Below are 22115 nucleotides of genomic sequence, written 5' to 3'. Positions count from 1 at the left end.
AAGCCAATCCTACCTCAAGCCTTCTCCCCATCAACCCCAACCAGAGAACCTGGAAAAACTCCTGGAAGATTACCCAACAAACTATCAGTCAAACCCTGGAGTCCTTCAAGCGTGGTGTGGATTGAGACTGTAAGAAGGAGTGGTGTCTACACTGGGATGACCCAGAGTCCTCATGCAAACTTTGATGTCATCACTGGCAGGCTTACCCGAAGGAGCCATCCTTCCACATCTGCATAACGGGTGATTATGCTCACATCCTATAAGATGTGTCTTTGAAGAAAGTCGACATTCTTCCCATTATTCCATATAATCAGATCTTCGCCAAATGTTGAGTGTGCTACTTGAAGCTTCGATACTTACAGGTTCAGTCAGTAAGTAAGTAAGTAAGTTTATTTATAACCCGCAATATAAAATAAATTCGGAGTAAAAAAGAAACAAAAAAACTAAATAATATTATCCACAAGGAAATAATAAGAAAAAACACAACATAAATAACATAACAATATTTATAAATCTCTAATCTGTAAAAAAATAAGTGAGGGGGTCACTGGCACATATCTTCCTTGGAGTATTGGTCCTCAGGTCCTTAGCGATGTTGTAAAGCAGCAGTAGAGGGTCAATAAGTCCAAAATGAGAAAAAATCTTGTGATTTCTGTACAACCTTGGTAAATATCGCAGGAATTTACAATATTTAAAATAACCACTCCTTAGCTGAAGACAGTCTTTTCGCGCATTAAAGGCTGCAAACAGGAAAGAAAAAGAATTGTAGGAGAACAAAAACTATGGTAAAGTTTACATAAGCCTCGGCGGCTGTACCTCCCTCTATTAGGCGAGATTTTACCATATGAGAAGCGAATACACTGCAGAGCACTAGCAATCAGAGACGAGCATGTAGTCGAAAGTGTATAAGAAAAAGTAAGCCCAAGCCATTTCAACTTTGAGACACACTTGAGTAGCATTGTACCCATATGTAAAGGAGGAGCTGGTTTAGAAATATTAAAGCACAGAAACTCGCATTTTGAAGCATTTACAGAAAACCCAATCATACTCAAAGCCGTAATCAGAACATTTAGATTTCTTGTGAGGCCTGACCTAGTGTGACTAACTAGCAGAACATCATCAGCATAGGCAATGTGACTAACAGCAGTATTTTCTAAAAACACAGTAGGAGACAGCATTTGCAAACAGTCCGCAGGCACAGTTTTAAAAATAAATGGAGACAGCACACCACCTGACCTAACTCCCTTCTTTACTGAGATAGGTTCGGATATATCAGATATCCATTTTAACCGAACCAACGAATTGGAAGACCAATACTGTAGAACTTTTGCTACGGAAGAATTGACTCCTACTTTAACTAAGCAGTGAAGCACTTGCGAATGTACAACGTTGTCAAAAGCGCGAGAGATATCAACCGAGCAAAAATAAAGTGACCTTTTTTGCATTTTTGCTGAAACTAGTGACTGACCAAGTATATGATGGGCTTGAGAACAACCAAAACCGGCTCTGAACCCAACTTGATAATCAGAAAAATCACATTTAGTTAAAATTTCAGGCACTACGGCATACTCGAACAGCTTGCTCTTGAAGCAGGACACTGTAATTGGTTAATAACTGGAACACTGATCTGCGTTGTTTCCCTTTTTCAAAACTGATGTTACAATTCCCGAAAGAAAACTATCTGGAACTAAGGACTGGGCTAAACGCATCTGGAATAGAAGCTGAATGTGTGTTAACAATAATGGACACTTGCTGAAGTGATTGTAACACAGACCATCCATGTCAGGAGCACTTGTTTCCTTAACACTCTTAAAAGCCCGATAGATATCACAACTAGATATTGACAATATATGGACTTGCCAAAGAAATCGAGGAACAGTATTATGCAATAAGGAAGAAAACATAGACCGGATAGAATGATTAAATGTAGAAAAAACATGAGTAAAATGAGCAACAAAATCACTGATTTTGACAATCGAAACGGTAGCAGGCACACACTTGCTGCTAATAATTACATTGGACCAAGACTTCTGATCCGAGGGGCCATCCAAACCATTCAGGCGGGCTTGACGCAATGAAGATCTAAACTGACGTTTCGAATTTTGCTTAATTTTAAATACTTCACCAGACTTGGGCCGATCACAAGCAATCCAAAGGCGAAGCCAAAACTTCACGCGTTGTTTAGCTTTTTTCACTTCTGGGCACACATTCCATAATGGTTTTCTGGTGCCAAATCTAACACGTTCAACAGGAACTGAAACTGAAGCAGATGCCTTCAAATAATGCACAATCTGGTAATAGTAATAATTTAAATCGGTCTTAGCTGTTGATGACCTTACAGAGGTTTGTACAAGGTGAAAAGGCACTTTCAGGCTTGATAATAATGAGCAAAGAACATACAAATAAACTTCAGAATTTACTCGTTTCCAATTTGGCTTATCAAACCATTTATTATGGTAAGAAAAATGGATAAAGGCCAGTAGAATAGGTAACTCAATTTCACAAGGTAATGCCAAGTGATCATCCTCAATTTTATCATCCAAAACAAAGACAGGAGGAATCACGAGAGATCCACTTGAAACTATAATATGATTAAGGTTTGATCTAGAACCATCACGGTTAAGAATGTAGGTAAACTGTTTATCTTTATTGACTAACTGATAGCCACTAGGCAAAGCATCAAAAAACAGGTCACTTCTTTCAGATTGGGACAGAAGATTGGCATTAATATCACCAGCCACAATCCATTTTAATCCTTGATTCGTCACTCTTAGCAGAAGAGTCCTGAGTCGATTACAAGAACCCACGAAGACAGACAGGGAAGAAATGTTCTTGCAATTGCATGGCATATAGACATTGATGAGGACCATGTTACCGCACTTTATTGCCAGTAAATTATGATCAGAAGAAATATACTCAGGTTTCTTAGCAAGGCGAACTAAAGTTACAAGGACCCCAGAGGGTCGACCGCACGTTTTTTTAGCTTCACGTACTAACGTGTGGTGGGTGGGTGACCGTTTAAGAGTATCTGTATTGGCTTTAGTTAGAAAATTTTCCTGTAGAAAAACTATATCATAATTAAGAAGCTCATCAAAAGAAGATCTTTGTCTTTGGTTCAGTTAATATTAAGAGAAACAAAGCCAAATCTATTGTTACTAGCAATCATTTTTTATACTTATTCAGAGCTTTTTTTAACACTGGGCAGCTGAGACCATAGGAAACGAGATTTCCCCGCAGTTGGCGCAATTCGGGCTATCAGTGCAAGGATTATCATGTGTGTTACAATGTCCACCAGCGCACAGTGAACACTTTTGATTAGTCGATGGGAGTTGGCAATTTCTGACAATGTGGTTCAGCGATTGACAACAGTAACATTTAGGAGGTAACTTTTGAAAAGGTCTAATTTTAAAAAGCTCGTATCCTAAATGCAAACCCTCATTTATAGCTTTATTTAAGGCAGCATCGTCTAGAATTTCAAGGCGGAAGAATCTGGAATTTCCAATTTTAGTTGCATCAACAAGACCGGGAATCATACTAATAAGCTCTGATTTTTGCAGAAGAACAGGGATGTTACTCACAATACCAAACACTTTTTGATTAAGGACATGAGAGGATACATTAAGCTGATTAGTTGCAGCAGTGGCAAGAGAGACAGCTGAGGCTTTATCTTGGGTATAGACTACCCACCTTTTCTTGACAGGATCAGATCTCACACTTATGATACCATCATGACCATCCAGGGTATCAAGGGTCTCTTTGCACTCAATAGGGTCTTTGAGGTCAGTAGGGTTTTTTTTTTTTTTTTTTTTTTTTAGAATAACTGCATAGGATAGTTTTTAAGATACAGAAAACTCTTGCATTAACGACGGAGGTCATCCAATTGTCCCAGGCAGGAGAGCTCTCACACACTCAGACAAAGAGCGCAGCTCAGACAAACAGGAGTTTACACAGAATTCAAAGTACAAAAAGCATCGACAGGAACAAGTGGGACTTCACTAGGGTGGCGGATAACAAAGACTGGCAGACCAACATCATCAGCATCATACTTTGCAATACTATCGATAATATCAGAGACACTATTAATAAACGCATTTGTACCCACTCTCTTAGGCTGAATTTCCCCAGGATGGCAAAACTGGAAGATTTGCTTCCTCGCATCAGAAACCTGGGCGAGCATAAAAAATTCAGACATATGTTTCTTCATAATATCTGGAGAAAAGCCTTTTTTGATACTGTTTTGGACAAAATTCAGAACAGGACAATAAACGAGTGATCCAGCAGTCCACGCCATCAGCACCGAATGCAGAATACATACAGAGTGAAGGCAAGGGCGGATCCAGGATTTTTTTTTCGGGGGGGTTTTACTAATTTTTGGCTTTTTTTGGGGGGGGGTTTACTAATTTTTGACTCAGTTTTCGACTAATTTTACTGATTTTTACCTAGGTTCGACTTATCTTCGACTCGGTCAAAAATTTCGGGGGGGGGGGTTCAAACCGGGTAACCCCCCCCCCCCTGGATACGGCCTTGAGTGAAGGAACCTAGGAACAAGGAAAGTATAAGGACCCCCTCAACTGTCCCCTGCAATTTACGGGTAACTTAATACCGGCGGGTACAATACGTCGCTTGCGGGAGGTTCCTTCCCCTCTTCTGCTTATTCCCAGTACGCTTCTTAACGATAAGAAATCAAAACTGACGCTAAAAAATTGATACTATAGATGGCATGCCAATCAACCAGAGAAAAAAGATAGTGCTAGTGAAAATATCCAGAGTTAAAGGGCTTATTATAATAATTAGTGAAGGTCATGCAGCTATTACTTGGCAAAAAATTTATCTTTAGAGTGTAAATAACAAAAGGAAAAAAAACCTTAAGGTAATTCAGAAACTTTTTCAAAGTTACCAGCTAATATGTCAACTTAGTCATAATAACATTTAACATACTATAGATGGCATTAAACTCAAATCCAGAGAAAGCTCTTTATAGCTTCTTGAGGAAGACCCTTTGAAATTGGAATAGCCTTCCCTATTTTATTGGAAATTATATGTATTTTGAATAGCAAGGTTTTTATTTGTCAAAACAACAAATAGACATTATCATCAAAATTGCTGGAAAGAACTAGAGAAATTAGACTGATGTAAGTATTATTAATTACAAGATATTAATTTCTGCAAGTCCAAACAATTTTTGATTTTTTAACATTATAATAACAAAAGCTAACTGCTTAAAACAATTTTTTTCAATAAATTAGAAATACCATCCTGATTCTTGGAATGTTTAGATGGATAGCCCAATGGCATTCTTAACTATGTCACTCAAACACAAATTTCAAGTCCCCCAACACTAACTGAAATTTTCTACTTTACCCTCGAAGCAATTCCTGGTATAGGCTAATGCAGATACACTATTTTGATAGCCTAGATATGCAAAGTGCCTTTAAGTTTACCTCTGTCCCCTCCCCTCCAGTCAAAGTATGAGGTGCACTTGACTTCACAACATCCCAGAAGTTTTAATTTAATCTTCAAAGCTATTCTAAAAATATTATAATTGCCCTGTTTTATTAGTCAGGGTACAGACAGATTTTCTATTTATATCCCAACTTCACATCAAATAAATTCTAGTCCTGAAAGGGCTTGAAGTGCCAAAACTCTTAGGCAGATTTAAGAAAAATTTTAGGAAGAATTTAGTCAAGAAATCTTCTCGCTGAATTTTTTCGATTGTTCTATAAGTTTTAATTTTGTTTTATTTGTCATTATCCGTCTTTTTCCTTGCTTTTATTTTTTCTTTTCTTCTTCTTTTTTTATTTTTTTTATACTCCGTTCATCATTGTATTTCAACAGGTTATAAATAAATTCAATTCAATTATAGTTTTATACATTACTTTGCTAAGTAGAAGGCAAGCACCCAGGTTGATGCCTTTTTTTATGTTGTTTTTAAATATACTAATCACTTCCTTTATAAATCTTATTTGGAACCCTTTAAGTGACACCTTGCTCCTTCTCATTTGCCAGTAGAAAATGGTAACCAGAATTCTGAAAAATAATTTAAACTATCAAAAATGCTTACTCATCTTACTCCTAACAAAACATTGCTTCACTTTACCCACTCCCTCCCCCTAATGGATAAATATACAGCTTACTATAGGCTATATGTTTAGTCTCTTTTTTTAGAATTGACCTAAAGCAATACTTTTTTCCACTAAAATAACAAAGAAGAAAACAAGAACACAATTGGTAAAGTATAGTTTGGATTTAGACTATATAGGCTAGTGGTTTGTATATTTGGTAAATACGTAGAGGTTGACCATTTCAAATGCCCTGACAAGGATAGACCTCCGCAAAGAACTTCAGAATTTACTCGTTTCCAATTTGGCTTATCAAACCATTTATTATGGTAAGAAAAATGGTTATAAGCCAGTAGAGCAGACGACTCAATTTCGCAAGTTAAAGGCAAGTGATCATCCTCAATTTTACCATCCAAAACAAAGACAGGAGGAACCACAAGAGATACACTTGAAACCATAATATGATTAAGGTTTGATTTAGAACCATCACAGATATGAATGTAGGTAAACTGTTTATCTTTATTGACTAACTGATAGCCACTAGGCAAAGCATCAAAAAACAGGTCACTTCTTTCAGATTGGGACAGAAGATTGGCATTGATATCACCAGCCACAATCCATTTTAATCCCTGATTTGTCACTGTTAGCAGACGAGTTCTGAGTCGATTACAAGAACCTGCGAAGACAGATAGGGAAGAAATGTCCTTGCGATTGCATGGCATATAGACATTGATGAGGACCATATTACCGCATTTTATTGCCAGTAAATTATGATCAGAAGAAATATACTCAGGTTTCTTAGCGAGGCAAACTAAAGTTGCAAGGACCCCAGAGGGTCGACCGCGCGTTTTTTAGCTTCACGTTCTAACGTGTGGTGGGTGGGTTACCGTTTAAGAGTATCTGAATTGGCTTAGTTAGAAAATGTTCCTGTAGGAAAACTATATCATAATCAAGAAGCTTATCAATAAAAAGATCTTTGTCTTTGGTTCCGTTAATATGTGAAACAAAACGAAATCTATTGCCACTAGCAATCATTTTTTATCCTTATTCAGAGCTTTTTTTTAACCCTGGGCATCTGAGACTACAGGAAACGAGATTTCCCCCGAAGTTGGCGCAATTCGGGCTTTCAGTGCAAGGATTATCACGTGTGTTACAATCTCCACCAGCACACAGTGAACACTTTTGATTAGTCGATGGGAGTGGGCGATTTCCGACAATGTGGTTCAGCGATTGACAACGGTAACATCTAGGAGGTAACTTTTGGAAAGGTCTAGTTTTATAAAGCTTGTATCCCAAATGCAAACCCTCATTTATAGCTTTATTTAAGGCAGCATCGTCAATAAATTCAAGGCGGAAGAATCTGGAATTTCCAATTTTAGTTGCATCAACAAGACCGGGAATCATACTAATAAGCTCTGATTTTTGCAGAAGAACACGGATGTTACTCACAATACCAAACACTTTTTGATTAAGGACATGAGAGGATACATTAAGCTGATTAGTTGCAGCGGCGGCGAGAGAGACGGCTGAGGCTTTATCTCGGGTTTGGACTACCCACCTTTTCTTGACAGGATCAGATCTCACACTTATGATACCATCATGACCATCCAGGGTATCAAGGGTCTCTTTGCACTCAACAGGATCTTTGAGGTCAGTAGGGTTTTTTTTTTTAGAATAACTGTATAGGACGGTTTTTAAGAGACAGAACACTATTGCATTAACGACGGAAGATATCAAACTCTTCCAGGCAGGACAGCTCTCACACACTCAGATAAAGAGCGCAGCTCAGACAAACAGGAGTTTACACAGCAACTCAAAGCACAAAAAGCATTGACAGGAACAAGTGGTACTTCACTAGGGTGGCGGATAACAAAGACTGACAGACCAACATCATCAGCATCATACTTTGCGATAGTATCGATAATATCAGAGACACTGTTAATAAACACATTTGTACCCACTCTCTTTGGCTGAATTTCTCCAGGATGGCAAAACTGGAAGATTTGCTTCCTAGCATCAGAAACCTGGGTGAGCGTGAAAAATTCAGACATATGTTTCCTTTTCGATACTTAATATCTGGAGAAAAGCCTTTTTTGATACTGTTTTTTAAAAAATTCGGAGCAGGATAATAAATGAGTGACCCAGCGGTCCACGCCATCAGCACCAAATGCAGAATACATACAGAATGAAGGAACCTAGGAACAAGGGAAGCGTAAGGACCCCCTCAACTGTCCCCTGCAATTTATGGGTAACTTAATACCGGCGGGTACAATACGTCGGTTGCGGGAGGTTCCTTCCACTCTTCTGCTTGTTCCCAGTACGCTTTTTAACGATACGAAATCAAAACTGACGGTATAAAAACTGATACTATAGATGGCGTGCCAATCTACCAGAGAAAAAAGATGGCGTATATATATAGGCTCCTATAAAAGGAGCCTATACTCCTATAAAGATAGACCTCCTATAAAAGGTTGGAGTGATTCCAGCATTGTGAGATGGTTTTAAGTCTCCGTTTTGTCATAACATCCTTCCTCTGTCCCCAACCCTAAAAGGGAAATCCTGCTTCCACAGAGTCATAGTGGCACCAGGCCTAAGCAGAACCACAATTGCAAATAGCACAGCAGGATGACCTTGAGGAGTGGCATCCTTCAAGGTTTTATAGCCTAGTAAACAGTGCAACATTTGTAGGGGATTCTGATTGATGGATAATTCTTTTGTTTTTGTTTTGGTAGGCTTTTTTGGGCTGAAAATCCTCTTCGTAGCAAAGTTATCTGTTACGGCTGCCTTGCCATAGTAGCATAATATTTGTAGGCGTCAATATATAATGAGTTAGGAGTAATAGGCTTGAGATAGTTTGTGCAAGATTTCAACTCTGGTTGACAGAAGAGCATCATCAAGTGTGGAAAGCTGTCTTATGGCGAAGATAGGATATAGATTATACAAAGCCTCCATTCATACTGGAGGTCCTAGGGACTTCTTGCTGTCTGGTTCTAAGCTGACTTAAGCTTGTCTAGCCCTGGATTAGAACTGACTGTTTTCCAGAGGTCAAAATAATTTGAATGATTTAAATAATATAAGAATTGCAAATATAAACATTGTTATAATGTTAAAAAAAATTACAGTATTGGCATTTTGACTGATGAATTCAGACATTTTGAACTGGACTTGTGAGAAGACTCAGAAACTCATATTCCAGGGGATGGGAAACATAAAATTAGGTGATACACAATTTTTTACTCAGGAAGAAAGGATGGGTGCATAGGCAGGGAGTAAGGCTCATGATGAATAACGAAACTGCTAAGTCTTGCTTAGTTTAGGAAGGTATTAATACTATTACTACAACTACTAACAACTCGCCGCAGCACCAAGCTGCCTGAGGCCAACAAAGCTACGCATACTCCTCCTCCATCCCAATCTAATCAAAGCCTCATTCCTTATACCCTACCAGGAAGTTCCCATTTCCTTTAAATCTTCCTTAATGACATCCTTCCACTCCCACCATGGACAACCAGCTTTCCATTTAGCCCTAGACGGTTGGCCAAAAAGGACAATCTTCTAGGGCTTGTCCTAAATGCACCAATGATTCGACAGTGCAATTTTGGAACCACTGTCGAAATTTTCCTTCAAAACAGGATAACTCTGCTTAGTCGTGACTTAGAACACCATCTCTTGAAGCCTTCGTTATATTTTGACGATGCGAAATATGGACACTATATCTAATACAACCAGATAAGAAAAGAATATTCAATTCAATCAGTTTCCAGTTTTTGACACAAAATGAGCTCCCGACAATTTTATTTAGCAACGTAATGTTCAAACTGTCATTATGTGGTTATTTGTTTTGCAAAAAAAAAAATTGGGATCAGCACTAATGCATCAAGACACATCTGGTTTTCTCTAAAATGTACCCACATTGGCTTTTTCTTGATAAAATTAAGTTAAAATGTCAGTTAGTATTATATTGACAAAACTATGTTCCAAGTGTTGACATTTCTTTTTAGAATATCCTGTATTAACCTTGTCGAAATTTTCGACAGACAGCAACAGGCAGGGGCGTCCCGAGGGGGGAGGGGTGCGCCACTCCACCTACTTTTTTGGGATTCGGTAAAATTTTCGCCAAAGGCGAAAACTTCGGTAGAAATTTTGCAAAATTCTTGATTTTTGCAGAAAATTCGGCATAAATCTGGTAGTGATTCGGTAAAATTTACGAAGATCGCCCCTCGCCCAATGAAATGAGGCTCGGGACGCTCCTTGCAACAGGCCCTGTCGAAATATAGGTGATTCTGCCGAAAACATAGGTTTCGAATTTACAGGTACTTTCTTAACAACAAGAGATTTTGATGATTATCATCTGTAATATTTCACATGAAAAAAACATATAAAAAGGTATTTTTTTAAATCATGATTTGATGCTAGATTCTAGATTTTTCCATCATCTGAGGAACCACCACTTGGCCTTGTGCTATGTTCATATTTTTAAGCATTTGACTTGGTTGATCACTACACCCTAATTCATTCATCACTGAACAAATTTGACCGTCTCCTAGTAAATTTTATACATTTTCTTTCAAATAGATCCCAAGCTGTAAAATACAAAATATTCTCTCTGAATCCCTCCCTTATTAGCATGGAATTCCTCAAGGAACCCTGTTAGGACCACTCTTATATGTAGTATTGATTTGGTAAGACTCCCTCAAAGGTGTAGATATGTGGATGACCTGCTGATCATTGAAGTATGTCACAGAAATATCAAAGATGACTCCATCAAAATCCTACCCATGTTTTGGGTAAAGCTATGAATTTACATATTAAAGTAAATTCTTCTAAGTCAAATATAATGACAATAAACTACTCAAAATTCTTAAAATCCACCTCCGTCTTCTTAGACCCTATCCCACCCAAAGTTCTAATGAAACCTGTTAAACTCCTTGGTGTCACAAACTTCTAATAATATTAAGTAGGACATGCTTATTTCAAGAATTCTAGACTTTTCAGACAAAGGATAGTCAAAGGTAAAATTTTCTAAAGTGTATTAAACTGGTAGATTAACTTGAAATGGCCAAATGTTGACAACATTTTCACTGTGAACAAAAAAGAAATCTTTGCTGGGCCATTAAAGCTGAGAGAAAGTGGGCCATTCCAGATAGCGTTTATAGAGAGACCTATATCCCACTATTATATCATACATTTTATTATAGAGACCTAGGTCACACGATTACACTCTATAGGCCTATGATTATCCAATTTTGTCCCTCTACCTGAGGCAATTTTTTTAATTTTTTTTGCTTCCACTATCTGAATAGTGTTTTATACATTTACCTATGTAAAAAAGTTGAACAGAAATGAAGAAATAAAGTAAAAAGAATAGGCATGTAAAATCCACCAGGATCCGCCCACAAGTATTCCCCAAGTATTTTGACACATTTTGAATTTGGTTCCAGTTTACGTTGGAAACAGGTAACCTTTTTGTTCTGTCGAACTTGTAGGTGGAAACGCTATAATTTAAGAAAATCGGAGTTTTGTACCTTTTCTGATAAAACTTCAAACTTCTAATCAAACAGTTAGATTTGTAGATATTTGTGCTACATACTGGAACCCTTTTCAAACCAAAAGTCTATATCAAGCCTTCTGAAGTAGAAAGCTTTTTCTTTTTACAAAAACTGTTGAATCATTGGTACCTTTACCCTAGCCCTAGAAAGCAGAATTGAACCACGCTTTTTGTACAGCCTACTGTTTGAAATATGGTCAGTCAGCCAGGTACCCAGAACAATCCATAGGCAATTTCTCTGGAAAACATCTAGAAAATCTTCATCCGCTTTTCAGAGCACCCATGCTTCAGAGCTGTATTTGACAACTATCATCACTGTAGCTTCCAATATTCTAATCTTGGTTTGTAGATTTATCTTCCTATTCTTCCACATTTTTTTAACTGTGAAAAAACACCCTGAGCCTTGGCTATTCTACTCTTAACATCTTCACTGCTCCCACCATCTTTACTAATAATACTACCAAGGTAAGTGAAGCTTTCAACCTGATCAATCTTTCTGTTAATCAAAATCACCTTTTCACCTTCACTTATTCCTAGCCTTAGTCACTTAATCTTCTTAACATTAACTTTCAAACCTATTCTAGCACCCAGAACTCACAAAACCTCTAAAAGTTCATTCATTTTCCTTACACTTTCATCTAGGATGCTTAAATCATAGAGCTTTTCCCCCCTATTTGATTCAAAGATCTCCGATTGCCTTTGCTGTGCTCCTTAAGACAAAGTCCATCAAAATAACCCATATAAAACGGGATAGAAGACAATCCTGCTTAACTTCTGATTTAATACAAAACCAGCTGCTAACCTCATTTCCTACATTAACTGCAACAATGTTATTCTTGTACACAACACTAATCACTTTAATGTATTTATCTGGTATACCATACCATACCTTTGCTAAAGCTCTTCTGTCAACAAAATTGAATACTTACTCACAATCAATAAAACTGAGGATCAAAGGAGTTTGATAACTCAGGCGCTTCTCAATTATTAATGTAAGAGTGAAAATTTGGTTGACACATCCTTTACCTTTTCTAAAATTGCACTGTTCTCCTCTTCAAACTTTTTCTAAAGCATTAATCACTCTAAAAAGTATCATATTACTAGATGGTTTGCTACCTACAGAGACCAGATTTATGCCTCAATAATTACCACACTCACTCTTATCACCTTTCTTACACAGTGGTTTAATTAAAGTTTTCCTATAATTGTTTGGTACTTCGCCTTTTCCACAAATCCTACTCATAATCTTCTGTGACTTATTTCTAACCTAAGAGCCACCATATTTAAGAAACTCATTTACCACACTATCAGCACCTGGAACCTTAATAATAGAATGTTAGTTGTTCTTTTTATGACTAAAAATGCACGGTTTAAGTCATAGCAGTATATGCCCTAGTAGAACTAACTGATGAGATGGTACTGACTGATTAATTTTGCTTACAGCTACATGAACAAATAGACAGGATCCCAGGCAGTAATAAAGTATTTTAGTAGGAGATTTCAATACTCAGGTTGGTGGAAATAGGGATAGATAGTGTCCTAGACAAGGTAAATGTGGTTTAAGGAAAGAAAATAGTAACAGTTATATACTGCTGCAATTTTGTAGGCATAACATTCTAGTTATAATCTATACAGTATTTGATCATAAAAATGGTCCAAAAGTTAACATGGTACTCACATGATGGTAAGACTGCCAATCTTATTGATTATGTTATTGTAAACCAAAGACTGTCAGGATCAATACAAGATACTAGGGTAAACAGGAGTGGTGTTATTGATGTTAAAAGTGAAGATCCCATCTAGTAGTGTCTAAGGTTAATCTAAAGTTGAAATTTAAAAAGGGTAATAGCTTTCCAGGAAGTTATGATTGTGGACTCAAAGATGAGAATTTGAGAGAAGCTTACCAGGAACGGTTGAATATTAAATTTAAGAGTCCAGAATTTAACAAAGTAGAATATGGATGAAATATCCATAAACAAGGAAACAAATTTATTACAAACAATAACAAACAATATTAGGAAACAAAATTGTCAAAAATAAATTGAGAAGTAGCAGATGGTGTCTTAAAGAGGAAAGTTAGAAACGCAGCTAGGAATAGTAGTGAAAGTGCTTTAATTTTAGCAGAGAAGAGGAGGGGATTGTAAAAGAAGTATGTGAGTGATATATCAATTCAACATAAGAGGAATGTGAAGAAAGTAGAGAAAGCAATAAAATGTGAAATGGAAGCCATGGATAAAATTTTTCATGACCTGAAAAATGCACCCAGATGGCATAATAGTAAAATATTTTACTAGCATGGTAAAAAATTGAGAGTGAGCAGTCAATCTGGACTTGTGTCATTTAAAGATATGAATACCCTGAAAAGGGAATTAGTGATAAAAAAAAAGAGTTAAAGAGAGATGGGCAGAACATTTTAAAAATGTGCTAAAGTTAAAGGACAGAACAGAATGAAAAAGTTTGTGACAGTTTGGAAGTGAAGGAAAATTTATATTGTAAGGAATAATTAGAGACAATATTAAAAGGATTAAAAAATAGTAATGCTCAGGGGCTGATAGTGAGGAACATGACTTTTTCTTAAATGGCAATTATGATGTAAAAAGATAAATTACCGAAGATTATGAATAGAATTTTTGAAAAAGGTGAAGTACCTAGCAATTTTAAGAAAACTCCAACCAAACCCCTCTGTAAGAAAGGTGAAAGGAGTGACAGTGATAATTATAAAGGTATTAGCTTGATTTCTATAGGAGGCAAATTACTTAGTATGATGACACTTTTTAGACTTAGAGTTATTGTGGATAGTTTAAGAGAAGAATGCTATGCTTTTAGGAAAGAGAGAGGATGCAGTGACCAGATTTTCACCTTTAAATTAATTATTGAGGAGTGCCTGAGTCATCAGATCCCTTTATTGCTCAGCTTTATAGATTATAAGCAAGCATTTGATTTAGGTAATAGAAGAGCTTTAGTGAATATTCTATCCTTGCACATTTTACCAAGTAAATACATTAAAGTGGTTAGTGCTATGTGTGACAATAACACTGCTGTGGTTTTGGTAGGATATGATGTTAGAATCTGATTGGTTGGAAGTTAAGCATGGTTGCGTTCTATCCCTATTTATATGAATCATTTTGAGGGACTTTATTCTAAGGAGCATGGCAAAGGCTATGCAAAACAATGGAATTAAACAATGGAAAAACAATGGAAGCAAAGTAAAACTCTCATAGACTTGGATTACGTTGATGATGTGAGTGTCCTAGACAAAAATTTTAGCAAAATAATTGATTTTTTAGAGGTTTTGAGACTTCAAGGTGCAAGAATAGGTTTGAAAAATAATCTAATAAAACAAAACCCCTATGCCTTCCCAAGGCCAGAACAAAATTTGCACTTGACTGAAAAAAATATATATGCTTTTACTTTTATAACTTTAATACATCAAATAATTTTAACATTTTGATTACCAAATATCAGTATATGTATATTAAACTGACAATGCACACTCATTTGTATTCTTTCAGTAAAGTGCAAATTTGGCTCTGGCCTTGGGAAAGCATAGGGGTTTTGCACCCAACTTATGTTAATTTCTGCTCGTTTTGAGTTTGAATCAGTTATTTATTGTAATTTCTGTTCGTTTTGGGTTTCATTTATTTATTGATGGTGATTTGTGGTAGCTTCAAGCTTGGTACATTATTTGATTTTATTTTTGCTCATTTTTGCTTAAAGGGGGCTCTTTACTGTTCTTTGAAAAACTTATTTTATGGAAAAAGTGTTTTTTAATTAAATTATGTTTGTTTGATATTAACATAGTCTTTTCAGGGAAAAAGAAAATAACATTTTAAATCTTTTCGTTTTATACAACTTTATAGTTTGGCCTGCTATTTATATGCTGGAGAAAAATTTTCAGCAATTTTTAACAACATACACCCTTTTAAAAATCTGGACATAAATAGTACTGTTTAACTTAATTTCATACCTACTCTAGTTGACCTGAAATGGAAAACTTGATACCATTTGCAAAAAAAACTGTTGTAAAAAAATCTGTGAGTATGTGTTTGTACAACAACGCCTTCTATAAAACCTTATATGCCCCCAGGGCACAACTTAAAACCCTTGCTCTGAGGGCTGTGGGGGAGTGTCCTTCCCAGAAACATATTTTCTATCTGGAAATCAACTAGCCTACGCTAAACAAAATTGCTATCTCAAAATTTTTATTGGATGGGTGTGGGGGAATGATGGGCGTGGGGGGGGGGCTAGTTGCCCTCCAATCACTTTCGAGTATGAAAAAGGGCACTAGCCCGTTGAATTTTCAATCAAATGAGCTGTTTTTGAAGTTTCTACAACAACACCTTCTATAAAAACATTATATACCCCTGGGCATAACTTAAAACCCTTGCCCTGAGGGTTGTGGGGGAGTGTCCTTCTCAAAAACATATTTTCTATTGTGAAATCAACTACAATGAACAAAATGGCTATCTCAAAATTTTGATTGGATGTGTTTGGGGGAACAATGGGCATGGGGGGGGGGCTAGTTGCCCTCCAATCACTTTCAACTATTAAAAAGGGCACTAGCCCTTTGAATTTCCAATCGAATGATCCTTTTTTGAAGTTTCTACGACAACGCATTCTATAAAAACCTTATATGCCCCCAGGGCATAACTTAAAACCCTTGCCCTGAGGGTTGTGGGGGAGTGTCCTTCTCAAAAAAATATTTTCTATCTGGAAATCAACTAGTCTATAATAAACAAAAGGTCCATCTCAAAATTTTGATTGGATGTGTTTGGGTGGATGATGGATGTGGGGGGGGGGGCTAGTTACCCTCCAATCACTTTCAACTATTAAAAAGGACACTAGCCCTTTGAATTTCCAATCAAATGAGCCCCTTTTGAAGTTTCTATGACAACGCCTTCTATAGAACTTTACATACCCCAGGACACAACTTAAAACTCTTGCCCTGCGGGTTGTTGGGGAGTGTCTTACTCAAAAACATATTTTCTATCTAGAAATCAACTACGCTGAACAAAATGGCTATCTCAAAATTTTGATTGGAAGTGTTTGGGGGAATGATGGGCGTGGGGAGGGGCTAGTTCCCCTCCAATCACTTTTGACTATTAAGAAGGAAACTAGCCCTTTGAATTTTAAATCAAGCGAGCCTGTTTTGAAGTTTCTATGACAACGCCTTCTTATAAAAACCTTATGTGACCCACAGGCATAACTTGAAACCCTTGTTCTGAGGGCTGTGGAGGAGTTTCCTCCTAAAAAAAAATATTTTCTTTCTGGAAATCAACTAGCTTACACTGAACAAAATGGCTATCTCAAAATTATAATTGAATATGTTTGGGGGAATGATGGGCGTGTGGCGCTAGTTTCCCTCCAATCACTTTCAACTATTAAAAAGGGCACTAGCCCTTTGAATTCCAAATCGAATGAGCCTGTTTTGAAGTTTCTACGACAATGCCTTCTATAAAAACCTTATATGCCCCCAGGGCATAACTTAAAACCTTTGCCCTGAGGGTTGCGGGGGAGTGGCCTGCTCAAAAACATATTTTCTATCTGAGAATCAACTAAGCTGAACAAAATGGCTATCCCAAAATTTTGATTGGATGTGTTTGGGGGAATGATGGGCGGGGGGGGGGGGGCTAGTTGCCATCCAATCACTTTTAACCATTAAAATGGGCACTATCCCTTTGAATTTCCAATCGAATGAGCCTGTTTTGAAGTTTCTAAAACAACGCCTTCTATAAAAACCTTATATGCCCCCAGCGCATAACTTAAAACCCTTGCCCTGAGGGTTGTAGGGGAGTGTCCTCCTCAAAAAGATATTTTCTATCTGGAAATCAGCTATGCTGACAAAATGCCTATCTCGAGATTTTGATTGGATGTATTTGGGGGAATGATGGGGGTGGGGGGCGAGTTGCCTTCCAATCACTTTTGACTATTAAAAAGGGCACTAGCCCTTTGAATTTCCAATCGAATGAGCCTGTTTTGAAATTTCTACAACAACGCCTTCTATAAAAACCTTATATGCCCCCAGGGCATAACTTAAAACCCTTGTCCTGAGGGTTGTGGGGAAGTGTCCTCCAAAAAAAGATATTTTCTATCTGGAAATCAACTACACTGAACAAAATGGCTATCTCAAAATTTTGATTGGATGTGTTTTGGGAAATGGTGGGTGTGGAAGGGGTGTTAGTTGCCCTCCAATCACTTTCGACTATTAAAAAGCACACTAGACCTTTGAATTTCGAATTAAATGAGCCTGTTTTGTAGTTTCTACGACAATGCCTTCTATAAAAACCTTACATGCCCCCAGGGTGTAACTTAAAACCCTTGCCTTGAGGGTTGTGGAGGAGTTTCCTTCTCGAAAACATATTTTCTATCTGGAAATCAACTATGATGAACAAAATGGCTACACTGTGCTAACATCATTATTATATGCCCTCAGGGAATATGGGTGTGGGGGGGGGGGGTCAACTACACTGAACAAAATGGCTATCTCAAAATTTTGATTGGATGTGTTTTGGGAAATGGTGGGTGTGGAAGGGGTGTTAGTTGCCCTCCAATCACTTTCGACTATTAAAAAGTGCACTAGCCCTTTGAATTTTCAATCAAATGAGCCTGTTTTGAAGTTTCTATGACAATGCCTTCAATAAAAACCTTATATGCCCACAGGGCATAACTTAAAACCCTTGCCCTGAGGGTTGTAGGGGAGTGTCCTCATCAAAAAGATATTTTCTATCTGGATATCAACTATACTGAACAAAATGGCTGTCTCAAAATATTGATTGGATGCTTTTCGAAGTTTCTACGACAACTCCTTTGATATGAAGTACCCAGGTGTGGAAAAAAAACAAATTGCACCCACATCATTCTTTACTTAGTCAGCACTAGCGCCCTGCCTATGATAACATAAAGAATATTTCTATTAATCAGATTATCCAGTTTCTTTTCATTATTATCTACTTTTTTAAACCATTTCAAATAGTATTTTAACTGCATTTCCCTTGTAATTTACATAGGCAAAACTAAACTGCATCAAGTTGAGACTGCAGAAATCTGTTTAAACAAATGACTCTTATGATATCACCAGAATACATTAACAGAGAAATATTGACGTATTATCAGGGTCACATCAGGACCATCAGAAGGGATGGGGAAGATGAATTGTCAAAAGTTATCATCATAATTGTAAATGGCATAAAATAAGGAATATAATGATACTACTTTCATTTAATGCAACCCCTATATTTTCCCATCAGGGGGGTTTGAGAAAAGTAAAGCAATGCACTTTTAGAAATGGGATAGGTAAGTATTTATAGTTTTTTAAAAGTAGCAGGATTCTTTTAAAGCAGCATGTGCAGGAAAAGTAGCATGCTTTGCAGCAGGATTCCCTTCACCCACTTAGCTGTAACCATGTCATCCCCAAGATTGTCCCAGATGTCCCTAGGAATAGGTATAAGCTATCCTAAAATAAAACACCACAACAATGAAATATTTACTTTATAACCTGCAGAACATTTCTATTAATCAGATGACCATGTTACTTTTCATAGTTATCTACTTTTTAAAATCATTTCAAATAGTATTTTTTCTGCATTGTCTTGTAATTTACATAGGCAAAACTAAACTGCATCAAGTTGAGACTGCAGAAACCTGTTTGAACAAATAACTCAGAAAATATCACAAGAACACATTAACAGAGATGTATAGGCCCATTATTAGGGCTACATTAGGACCATCAGATAGTGGAAGCAAAAAACTGAGAAAATTGCCTCAAGTATAGGGACGAAATTGTACAATCATGTGGAGTTTAATTGTGTGACCTAGGTCTCTATAAAATATTGTGTGATATAGGTCTCTTTATAAACACTATCTGGAATGGCCTACTTTCTTTCAGCTTTAATGGTCAAGCAACAATTTCTTTGTTCTTCACAGTTAAAGTGTTGTCAACATTTGGTCATTTGAAAGTTAATCTACCAGTTTAATCCACTTTAAAAATTTTTAGTTTTGACTATCTGTTGTCTGGAAAGTCTAGAATTCTTTAAATATTCATGTCCTACTAGAGATTATTAGAAGTTTGTGACATCAAGGAGTTTAACATGTTTCATCAGTATTTTGGGTGGGATAGGAATTCCATACTAATTAGGAAGGGGCTCATAGAGAATATTTTGCATTTTACAGCTTGGGATCTCTTTGAAAGAAAACATGAATATAATTTACTAAGAGAGGGTCAACTTCAAATTTATCCAGTGATAAATTAATTAGGGTGTTGTGATCAACCAAGCCAAATACTTATAAATATGAGCATTGTATGAGCCCAAGTGGCAGTTCCTGAGATGATGGAAAGATCTAGCATCAAATCATTAAAACTACAATTAAATAAAAGAAACCTTTTTTTCTTAATGTTTTTTCATGTGAAATACTACTAGAAATAATAATCATCAATATCTCTTGTTGTTGAGAAAGTACTCATGAATTTGACCACTATGTTTTTGTCACAGGACCCTTGAAGTTTGACACCAATTGTTTCTCATCTGTTTTACATGTTGAGTGAAGTTTTGACAGAGTCACCTATATAAGATATTCTCAAAAGAAACTAATCTCCTAATAGATGCCAATATCTACATTTTAATTTGGCTGAAGGAACATTTTGAATTGGTCTGGTATTCCACTACATCAGACAAGAATTTCCAACACTTGGAAAATAGTTATGTCAATATAATATTAACTGCTATTTTAACTTAATTTTATCAAGGAAAAGCCAATATAGCTACATTTTAGAGAAGATCAGATTTATCTTGATGTATTGGTGCTGATACTGACTTTTTTAGACAAAAAATAACCAAGTAATGACAGTTTGAACATTACATAGCTAAAAAATTATTAGGAGCTCATTTTGTGTCAAAACATGAAACTTGTTGAATATTCTTTTCTCATATGGGTGGATTGGATATAGTGTCTACATTTCACATTGTCAAAATATAATGAAGGCTTCAACGGATGGTGTTCCCAGTCATGACTAAGCAGAGTTATCCTGTTTTGAAGGAAAATTTCAACACTGGTTCAAAATTGCACTGTTGAATCATTGGCGCCTTTACCCTATTTATGGTTTTTTAAAAGTAGTTTCCATAATTTTTTTTAACCATTTTCTATTGGCAAATACTAAGGACAAGGTGTCAGCTTTAAGAGGCAAAAATAGAACTTGCAACAAAAGTGCTTCAGTATACTTAGAAAGAGCCTAAAAAATACAATACTGTAAAAATATTGGTATTTATTCTCTTCTACATGTGCTATTCTAAAGTATGGGCGCCATCATCATGTTAGGCTTGGGGAAGATTGTATTGTGAAAGAGTCTTGAATGGGGAATTGAAAAGTGCAACTATAGTGTCTCTTTTATAGGAAGAATCTTGCTGTGGGTCAGAATAGACAAGACTCCATAGCTGACATAGGGACAACATGAACATACAAGGGCTACTCAATTCCTTTTAGAATGCTTTTCCTAAATATACTTATCAATTTATTGGGCAAATGTTCTCCCCCTTCCTGATGGTTCTATACATAGGTAATCCCAAATTAAATTTTAGGCTATTCATTATATCAATATAGGCTAGCCATATGTCATAGCTTCAAACTAGTTTTTAATTTATCTCTATTTGTGATTAAGCTCATAATTTATCAAAGTATTTCCTTTAATTGCAGCTTGGAACAATCTAAGGGTTTCTCCTTGTAGAGCTCCAGAGTTGAATTCAGGATTCTTTAGTGACCAGGTGCACTATGCTGATCCATAGGTTTGCAGTTGAGCTTATACTCTTTGGAGGGCCACTCAGCATCCAGTCTTCATTTAAAGATGTCCACAGATTCAGCAGTAACAGTTTTTTCAGAGAATTTATTCTAAGTGTTGATCATTCTTAAAGAAAAAAATTGAGTGAAAAACTCTGGATAGGGTAGGCTGCTTAACAAGTTTTAACTGATGAACTGTAGTTTTTGAGTTAGGACCAACAGTAGGAAATAATGCTGGGTGTGTAATAGCCCTCATTAACTTATGGGTTAAAATGGCCTCACCTCTATTTCTCATGTATACAAGAGCTTGCAGTTTCAGCATTGCCAGTCTTGCAGGGTAGGAAAGTTCCTGCATAGATATCACTTTACTGGCATGTCTCTGTATATCTTCCAACACTTTTATGTCTTTTTTTAAATAAGAGAAGGCTAGAGACATTCAGATTTTAAGCTTAGGATGCAAAAGTCCTTTATACAGAAGACTGATGACTTTAGGGGAAGAATTGGAAAGAGTATGCTTAATCTGCCTCATGGTTGAATTAGCATCAACAGTAGACTTCTTAGCATGAGTGCTGAATTTTATTTCATTAGGCCATCAACAGTTATTTCAAGATCTTGCTCAGTATTTACAGAGGAAAGTGGGAGACCTGAGAGACAATAATAATGACAAGGCTTCATTTTGCTAAGGTGACCAACATGGCACTGGACAACATTAAATTTAAGAAGCCAAGCCTCAGTCCATT

General features: G+C 36.6%; 1 protein-coding gene across 3 annotated transcripts in view; it reads right to left on the bottom strand.

The window, feature by feature from the left end:
• Nucleotides 1-22115, bottom strand: part of LOC148939321 (tRNA-splicing endonuclease subunit Sen34-like) — a 38881-nt gene that overhangs the window by 16252 nt on the left and 514 nt on the right. The gene's annotated exons all lie outside the window — the stretch shown is intronic.

The sequence above is a fragment of the Artemia sp. Qi Xiang Cuo genome, chromosome 21 (genome assembly GCF_049724085.1).
Source record: "Artemia sp. Qi Xiang Cuo chromosome 21, ASM4972408v1, whole genome shotgun sequence".
Taxonomy (NCBI): Eukaryota; Metazoa; Arthropoda; class Branchiopoda; order Anostraca; family Artemiidae; genus Artemia; species Artemia sp. Qi Xiang Cuo.
This window is presented reverse-complemented; position numbering and strand designations above follow the sequence as displayed.